The sequence below is a fragment of the Phalacrocorax carbo genome, chromosome 5 (genome assembly GCF_963921805.1).
Source record: "Phalacrocorax carbo chromosome 5, bPhaCar2.1, whole genome shotgun sequence".
NCBI lineage: Eukaryota > Metazoa > Chordata > Aves > Suliformes > Phalacrocoracidae > Phalacrocorax > Phalacrocorax carbo.
In genome coordinates, this window is record NC_087517.1 from 58,578,217 (window position 1) to 58,588,266 (window position 10,050).

Genomic DNA, 10,050 nt, shown 5'->3' on the forward strand with positions numbered 1-10,050 from the left:
AGAAAAGCACAGTGATTTCAGTAAGCTGCTAATTTCAGTAATACTTCCCTACACAACTAGCAGATTCTACTCTCTCTCACACTTGGGGATGAAGCACATGATTAAGCCGGTTTTTAGAAAAAGTGATTTCTAGTTTTAAGGCTGTTTGTTACCTCCCTGTTTTTATAACTGCAGTGCATTTTTGACAAGCAGAAAAGGATGGGGGTGCGCAGCCCAGTTCTGAGGTCCAGATAGGCTGTTCTTTTATTACCAGGGTTATTGATAGTTTAGTCATGTTTTCATTTCACTTAGACCACCTTTTATTTTCAAGCATTTCTCTAGACACACTCAGGAATCATTCAGAGTATTTTCCAGAATGATTATTATTTAGAGGATGTGTTTGCTCTGGAAGAGTAGCAAACCACACGTTATACTGTTATACATCATTAGAGTTTAAATTTCATGCCACGTGATGTTCTAATAAAGCATATCTACAAAATACAGAAATTCTTTTCCATTGCTAGGCCAATAGGGAGCAAAGATCCACTCTTTCAACCCTTAGTTAAATTTTTAGTTGGTAGAAGAAACAAGATATGTAGGTGTTCACATGAAATGTCACATTATGTTACTACAGTTTTATAAGAGTATTAATTTATGAAATGTATAATTTAGATATTTTTCTTTCCACGTCAGTGTTAATTATCACCGCACCTGACCAGTGCCAGCCACCGCTTCAACATATTTTTTATGAGTTAAGAAGTTAAAAGCATTTGAGGTATGGCAACTTAATGGACATAAAATTAAGAACTGTATCCAACAAAAGCTGAAGTATTAATGATAATGTTGTATATATATAGAAAAGAATAAAATTAACAAATGATATCATAAAGAATATTCAAATGCCTTCAAGAAGAAAAAGCTTAATCTCATGAAAGATCGGGTTGTCTTTCTTTGGATAATGACTTATCGTTCAAAACCTACGAGCAACTAATGGGCCATATGCAAATTTTCTGAAGGCTTAGAGCATATATTACACCTTCAGACATGCAAACACAATTTTGCCATTTGTGCTTGCATCTTGTCAGAAAATATGAAACAATAAATATTAATAACATTTAGAATTCCCACGAGTTCTGGTCATAATTTTCCTCTTTCAGATTACTGAATACCATGACCTTGTTCTTACTTCACCAAACTTAGGGTTTTTTGTCATAATTACCACGAACTGAAATTGTTCTCCAATGCAAAGAGGACTAACACTACCACTATTACTGGCATCACAGTCATTCATTACAAGACCAAATTTCAGGCACTCTCCCACAGAAATCTAAGACAATCCGTTCCAAAATACAGTGATATTGATGAACACATTTCAGATCCAACCTGACAGAAATTATAGAGAGTTTACAAATAATGAAAATCTCTTCAGTTTGAGAGATCATGTTTTCTCAGGCATTCCAAGAAAGGTAATTTATTCCTTGTAATGTTTCAGTAAAAAGAAAAAGCCTGGACAAAACGTACAGGGACCTGATCCTTCCTCTAGCTCAAGTGAGTGAGCTTTAAATACCTGAATATGCATTAAATACAAAATTATAGAATACTAAAATCCTAAAATTACCAATATTTTATGGACTTGTGCTGCAGCTCAGTCTACATTCAACACAATAAAATCTCAGCTTAGATTGGCATATTAGCACACTAATATTTTTTAACATTAATAAAGACGAAACTGTCAAAGAAGATTTTGCACAACACAAAAGTATGCTTGTCCAGCAGTCAGGGTTGCTCCACGGTATCTTGGCACCACAGGTTGGAATTACAGTAACACGAGATTCAACATCAGGAATCTGTAATCTCAGCAAACTTCTCATTCATCTACTGATCCCAAAAAAGTTCGGAATTTACTTTAAAGGAAGAAATGTTATTACCGGTATTCAGATACACAACACTCCACTGTGCAGTCAGCAATATTTATAGAAATATGAATCATGAAAAAGTGACATAAAACAAATCATTTGGAAGCGATCAGTATTTCCTGGTTTTATACACAGCTGGGTACTCCACTGCAAAAAGAAAAAGTATGTACAGGAATCAACAGAGAGGCCTGTCCTGTAAAGGATATTTGCATTAGAAATGGTAGTGGGAAAAACTTTACACTCCATCTCACTCCTGTGTAACCATCTTATTCTGCTAAGTTTATCAGCAAAGCTGCCATGAGCAGATGCTAACACTGTAATTAATTCTCAGGACCCTTTTGTTTTACTATAGGGAAAGAACTTGAAATAGTTGGGTGAACTAAATTGAGTATCAAGTACATTCAGTTTGCTGATGGCAAATTGATTTTTTCACAGCAGGCTATCAGTAGAATTTCAGACAAGCATTTCATTAAGATACAGCATACACAGCTCCTTATAACTTTGAACTACCTTCAACACAACATTAGGATCAAAGAGCAATCAAGTCTTTAAGACTATTCTTAAAGAAAAAATGGACACTTGACACCACGTTCTCCAGACAGAGTAAAATAAAAATCAAACTCAAAAAGCTCGCCTGTACAGCATTTAAGTTTACTAACAACATAACTGGCATGAACGGTTGCATGGCAATTTCTATATGAATTTCTCAGCATTTTCTTTAAAATGTTGTAAACACCTGATGTCAGTTCTAGGTGAAAACCCACACAATCCCTGTTATTTTCTTCCGAATGGCTTGTCACAGCAGTGCTCCTCTGATGATTAGGCACAGAGGACAGATGGCTTAGCAGTACAACAGAACACGGAGAAATATTCTCCCTAGTGTCTGACAGGCAGGTAGGTCATTCCTCTGCAGCCTTCATGAAGTTTGTCATGAGGATGGCAGCAGTAATAGAGAAACACCAAAAAAAGATCTCTGAGCAATCTATTCCCTACTAATTCTCTCCAACTCATCCCACCAGAAGGTCTTCTACAGCCCATAACACCACCTGACTCAAAGCAGAAGACTGGAAGGAATCTCAGCAGGATAAATGAGAAGTGAGATTGAACTGGGGAATGCAGAGAAAACCTGATACTTAATTTATTACATTTAAGTAGAGGGTCAAACATATTAATTATTCAGTTGGGTTCGAATTTAGGTTCAGCAGCGACTAAAGTTTTTCCAGATTAACAAAACTTCAAAGTAACAAAACAGTTCATGCTGAATTCCAGTTCAAGGAAAGGAGAAAAAAAAAAAAAAAAAAAAGAAGGTTCAAGCCAGTACTTCCTGTAGGTTCAGTTCAATTAGCTGTTCTTATATGAAAACCAGTGGAAAAAATGCTACCTTGTTTACTGTTTTTCTTCTAACCTTTCAGATGGGGTTACTGGGCCTCTACTTAATGAGACTTTTTAGTTGAAAGCTCAGCCTTTAAATGCTTTCCAGCTTGCTGCCAGAAATGATTCTGAACTCTGTACAGCAACAGTAACTACCAATTTATCTTCCTCCTCTGTTCTCTCCTGTCAGATATTACTAGCCCTCTTGCCTTCTGTCCTACCCATCCCATGGAGTCTTATCTCACATGTGTCAAAACTTGCTTCTCTATTCCTGTCAAGCACTTCCTGTTCCCTCCGGCATTCCCACTCTGCTTTTCCTTCATCTCATGTAGTACTCAGCTGCATCCTCACAGGCTCCACTCTTTTCAGTGGTGCTTTTTTTCCAGCTCCTCCCTTAGCTATCTCTGAACCAGTTTTTCCCAGTGCTTCACTCCCTTCCATTCTTTCACCTTCCTGATAGTCTCCCCTTGTCTCTAGCAAACAAGACCTGAATCTCTCTAAAAGCATCCAAATTCCAAGCCCAGTGGGAGATATCAGAGGCACTGGTCATCTTTATTGTGCCAGTCTAAACTTGGACCTGCAAAGGTTTAGTAGACCCCCCAGTCTCGTGCCCAAACTAGTGACAGATAGTATATGTATTTAAAATGATCAGCTGGTAAAAAATATACTCACCAACCTGTAATGGTAGAAATGAATTCAGCTGTGAAATAAATATTTTGAAACAGTATTATAAGTAACACATAGTATTTAGTTTAAACTGTACAAATTAGGACAGAATGTCAGATTACAATTGAATCTTTGTAATGGCAGGAATTTTTAGGTTTTTTCACAGTTGACATTAAAAAAAATTGTTAACTAAGTGTTTTAGATGGCTTGTTTTGTTTATTTAACTCAAGCCAATTATTCTATATACTTGAGTGTTTTTTAAAGATGCAGATTTGATGCATGAAATGTGTCAATACGGGGAAATTCATTATTTTTTCCATGTGAAGTAGTTCAGTGAAATATCTAACTCTATGTGAAAACTCAAAGAACAAATGCAACTAATAAATCACAGCCAGATTTTCCTCAGTTCTGTTACACTTGCTTAAGATGATGAAACAAACCACGTTTTTTAATTGGTTGTTCCTTGTTGCTTTCTGTACAGTGCTGCTTTCCCTGTGAGATTTAAAATGATAAGTAACTGGAAATTAGGAAGAGAATTAGTCCATTATTCTGTAGCAATGACACAATGATTAATTATATTAGTTTACTGCCCCTTCTGCTTTAAAACCCTGCAGTCATAAAATGAGTTTTGTTCAATATTCCAGAAGGGATATGAGAATTAAATTTATACAATTTAACAAATTCCTGCAGGAAAGCCATACTCATCTAAAACAGTAGATGGATGAAATCTCTAATTTACAATAATATGCAGATTCCATACCCCTTACTGAGCAATGCACAGGTAAGGAAGCTTCCCAAATGAATCAGAAAAAAAGCCTGTGAAGGGACATGGGTGGAAATGGATCAGGCAAGTCTGAGCTTGTGTATCCTCCTGGAAAACACTCAGAAACTTTTTCCTGTAAGTCTATCTATACCTAATAATTATACTTTCTTTTACCTAGTTCTTTTTAAAGCACCTAATATTTTAAACACTCTAAGCATTTTTGAAGTGCTACTGAACATGAAATAAGTGAACAGCAGATGAAGGTTTAAAATCACTGCCATACCAACACAAATCCCCACATCTTCCATGTCTCAGGCAATACATATTTTAGGGAAAGTATCTTACTTTTGAGGAACAATGTTTCTGCCACACTTTCAATGTTGGAAAACACTCAAATGCAATCCTACCTTCTCATTGTATGCCTTTGCATTACATTGTTACAAAAAGAAAGATTTTGATTTATAATTAGCTGATTTTTTTTTCTCTCCAGAATTGTGAATAATATCAGACTTCTGGAAAATTAAATGCATATCTTAACCACAAAACAGCTATGGCAGCAGAAACAAGACTCTGCAACTAACTTTGTGCATTATCCCTGACAGGGACATTGTTTTCTGTTTTTAAAATACCAAAATAAACTGACCGCAAAGTATTACTTCTGTGTTTAAATGAATAATACAAAACAAAACAAAGGTTCTATATAAAAAATGCAAGGGCTTTATACAATCAGAGCCTACACAATTATGAAATTGTTTGACCAAAGAATTTGAATGTATCACAATATAATCAGGACATAATTACATTATTGGGAAACAGGAAAAAAGTAGCAGTAAAGTTGAAGGATGTATTTATAACTTGATTTGGTAAATTGGCATTTCATATCACTAATATGCTGTATTTCAGTGAAGTAACTCTTAGATGACCTTTTCTGTAATCCCTAGATAAACTGGATTATTATAGGCAAACAGAGAAAGTTAGCAAAACATGTTATGTAAGAGTACTTTTAGTATCAAAATTAAACCCTGTACTTTATCACACATTCAGTTCATAATGAAAACACATACTGTTAAATATGAAAGAATACCAAAGATTTCAGCTGTTAATCCAGAAAAATGTAGAAGGTGAAAATTTACTCATTTTAAGATAAATTAACTTTGTATTTTTCAACTCAGTTAAATTGCATTTGACACATAAATAAACTCAGAGCCATACAAAAACCCCACCGCCTCCTGCATGACAACGGGCGCTGCAAGCTGCACGTGCTCCCTCTGCGGGCACTGGGCACCAGGAGTCTGCAGAAGGGGCTGGCAGCAGCGAGGGGCCTGCTCACACAGGGAGGGAGGAAATGAAGGCGAGGGCCCTGCACACAGGCAGCAGAGCTGGAGGCCCAGGATTTTCTCCCTCTCAGGAGAAAAGAGCTGGAGACCCCACTACCTCCCTTGGATGGCACCCCGGCAGCCGTGGACTGACGTTCGGCTGCACAAGGGAGGTCTGGGCAACTCCACCAGCAGGCGAAGGGATGGAGGTCACTACCACCAGGGCTTTGAGCTTTCACACTTATGCTCTGCTGCCCGTGTGGCTCTGCACGCACCTGCAGCAGGTGAGCATGTGCGAGGGCACACACTGTCTTTAAAGTCAGACCCTAAGCTCTGGCTCAGCAACTCCACGCCCAACAGCTGAGAAGCCGCCTTACCAAACCTGCTCCCACCACACACCCCGCACCACCCTGGGGGACCCTCTGCGCCCCAGGCTTCTGTCAGAGCAGCAGTGGCACCCATGTGCGCTGGGTGCATGCGCTGATCTGGGTGGGCCCAGTAATTGCTCAACAATTAGCACAAGCACTGTGTTCTGTTCACTGAAATTGCTACGGCAAGTGTGGCTGTCAGACCCACGTCCAGTGACCCGCATCCACCTTGGCCCTCCACACATGCCACAGCTTGTGGTGCCCTTAATTGTGGGGATTTTTAATTTAACTTGTGCTTAAGTCTGCTTTTTCAGGTTTCTTTAAACCTATGGAGTGGCTGCTTGCCCCTCCCCAATACTCAAATTCAGACCACTCCCCTGAAGGCTCCCACACAGAGGTTTGCTGCTGCCTGGCTACACCTCATCACCCCAGCCCAGGCAGTAGCTGAACCGCGGCTCTCCCAGCTTCCAGCCCAGTGCTGGGCTGGTGCCGCCTGCCTCTCGGATGTGCTATGAACAGGTACACTTACCTGCTCTGACCCACCAGTGTGTTCCATTTATCACTGTAGTTTTGAGTTGTTCTGTGGTAATCACGGGCTACATCCTGCAGGTGAATCCAGGCCCAGTGCTGTGTATTCATAAATTCTGGTCTGTTCATAAAATTCTATGGGAGAAGTTGAACAGCAGAAGTTACTTGGCACCAGGTTAACTCAGACCCAGATAGTTTATCTTAGAAAAAAACCAATATTCTTAAATATTGGTATTTCTAATATATGTTTAGAACAACACATGTAACCGACCTTCAATTAGTTACACTTTTTTCCCCAAAGTTACTCACCATTGGAGAGACAATAAAGCCAGTGGGTGCACAACATCAAAGCAATGCTTACGCCTGCCGTCAGCTCTCGGCTCAAGAGACAGCACCTTTAGGGATTAGAGCATTAAAAGCTCTGTTCAAGCAGTAACTATACATTTTCTTTTCTGAATTTTCCACTTCTGATGCCAAAAATATTGTCATTTCACTTTCAGAGATACAAACATCTGAAGTACCTGATTGAAAGGTTTTTGATTTTCCAGTAAAACACAAAGCAAAAAGTTTCTATTTTAAAATGTGCTTTTATTCTGCTCATTATATGTTATAAAATACAAATCTGAAGTTGCTGCAGTCTCCCTCAGGGTACCTGAGGTACAGGGTACTCAGTCCCAGCTCATGCTGAGTGGAAGGGGGTCACCTCAGTAACCTCTCCTGTTGTGGTACTTGAGGAGGATCCACCTGGTCCCAGGGGGGTGTCATGCACCCCTGCTCAGTTTCAGAGGGCAGGCAAACAAACACAGTACTACAAGGCTGCTGGAGGAAACAACAACTGAAAAAAAAGAAAATAATTCCTGCGTCGCTAAGCAGTGCGTGACAATGGTTTTGGGGAGGTTCTCTCGGCACGGGCAGTACGCTGTTTTAAACCTTGAATGTCTTAGTGGAAAAAAATAAAGGGGTAAGGCAAAGAGAATGTTGAATAGCTACAGCAAAAAAGGAAAACCACTATATTAACTTATTGGACTGTATAATTAACTTATTGGACTATTGGACTGTATAATCTTAAAAGGTATCTGAATGCAAGCCAGACCTACTGGAATCAATGAGGAACTTTAAGATGCCTTTTTTCCTGCCTTGCCCGGACTTCTGATACATTTCAAGAGTCTGGCATCTCCTACCAAAACCAGCATTGACTCCCCCGATTTACTTCAGTAAGAATTGGTCCTAAAGATGAGAAATTTAAAAAGCCAGGCTTAAAAACATTCTCCACAACTTTTGCTGTCACCATATTAAACAGGCCTTTGAAACCAATATTATTCAAATAGGCCACATCGCCAGAGTTCAATGTTAGACCTCAGATATCTGCCCATTTAGTAACTGAGTTTGAAAGGACTAAGGTAATAGATTGATCAGTTACTCCAGGTATATTACTATGCATTCCTTATACACCAGTGTAGCTGTCATTATTTTTTCCTGAAGAAAGCTTATTAATTTCCTAGAGATAAAGACATGGGTATGTATTTGTCAGCTCTGGCATAAGCTGAAAGCAAGTGAAATTGGCTACTGTCACAATTTAGGGACAAACTGTGTTTCTCCTGCTTTGGGTACAATTTCATGGCATTCCCACTAAAATCTGAGCACTTGTGCTGTCCTTTCTTTAGGGATGTTGAATTTTTCCTTGCATGGAGTGAGCCTCAGGGTGGAGTCACCAGCTACAATCTTGCTTTAACTTGGGCACAGCACCTCCGGTTCTGTTTCTATTGACACTACTAGCTGTGACCAGGAGTACTGATGCTGAGAGTGCTTCCTCAAAGCCTTATTTAATAAAAAACAAGGCCTTCCAGGCAAAAAAGGCATCTTTAAAAAAAACCCTAATGGATTATAAGTGTATTTAAATTCCTCAGTGTTTGCTATCCTTAAGAGTTTAGGAAAATCCCTTTTAGTTAAGCCATCTATCTCTGTCTCGTCCTTTCAAGCATCCTTTCCAGATGACTTCAGTTTCAGTCTGAGAAAAAAAATACATCAGAGCAAGCAGAGCCCAAGGCGACAGTGAGTGACTTAGGTACATCTGAGAAAGGCCACTTCCAGTAGAAGAGGTCATATGCAACATGTCAGCTACAGAAGAAAAATTGCTTGTTCGACCACTGTGGCTTGTGAATCAAGAGCAGCTCTGACTCCTCTAAGATACCTACATTGCAGATTGATGTTCCGATCCACAGTTGCCAAATAAGTACATTACTTCTGGCATGTCCACCCACCCCCAGGAAAGCCAGAAGAGCCAGCTCACACAGCCACCCAACGGTCACCTCGGGTAAGGGCAAGGGGTCTTCATACAGGCTGGGTGATAACAAAAACACATAATCTAATCTAATGCAGGGCTGTTTTCAGGGGGTTTTGCCCTATTATCCACAGCCAGCTGTCTGACTGGCTAACTGCCTTTTTGGGTCAATTAGAGCAGGAATGCTCTTCTGAAGTAATTGCACACACACACTGTGATTGTGCAGAGTCTTCTTGTAATCAGAAGTAATCCCTCTATTCAGATCTAAGAGGTTTTAATATAACCATTTCCAGGCCTTCTGGTGGTTGCTCCCAGCCTGCCAGTGCTGTAATTTACCTTCATTGTGTCTGGGTTGAGCTGACCTGGCTTGTTCACAGTCTCATACAGGTCCATCATTTGTTTATCCCATTGGTCGCCTATACCGAGGAGACATGCTGAATCGTCTCTGTGTTCCTTCCACTGAAAGGTTCAAGTTGAAATTGTCCATGTACATTGCCAGGAAACTTAAGGCCAACAAAACTAAATAGTCCTGCCAAATAAAGGGCATCAGTTAATAAAAGAATAAGCATTCAGTGTTACGACAATACGACAGCAATAGTGAGGCTAACAGACAAAACAGATCAAAGCCTCACACAGAAAACGACACTTTCTCATGCTACATTTCATTTTTTAGTTCAAAATGTTAAGTACAAGTTAAGAGCCACATATGAAGAAAGGAACCACTGGGAAAGCTGCTGTGCTCTTCTCAGTCAGTACAAGACAATTTTGACCTTCGTGCAATAACATTAAGCCAAAGTTCTTGAAAGAAGGCATTGTTTCAAAAGCCATCCATTTTTTCAAGGGTGAGAAATGCCTGTTAAGG

At 39.5% G+C, this 10,050-nt stretch overlaps 1 protein-coding gene across 1 annotated transcript in view; it reads right to left on the bottom strand.

Moving 5' to 3' along the window:
- Positions 1-9,826, bottom strand: part of STK33 (serine/threonine kinase 33) — a 49,179-nt gene extending 39,353 nt beyond the window's left edge. Inside the window, 3 exon segments of the mRNA XM_064453269.1 lie at positions 6,909-7,042; positions 7,217-7,302; positions 9,525-9,826. The gene's annotated coding sequence lies outside the window, so the exon portion shown is untranslated.
- Between the last annotated feature and the right edge of the window lie 224 nt (positions 9,827-10,050).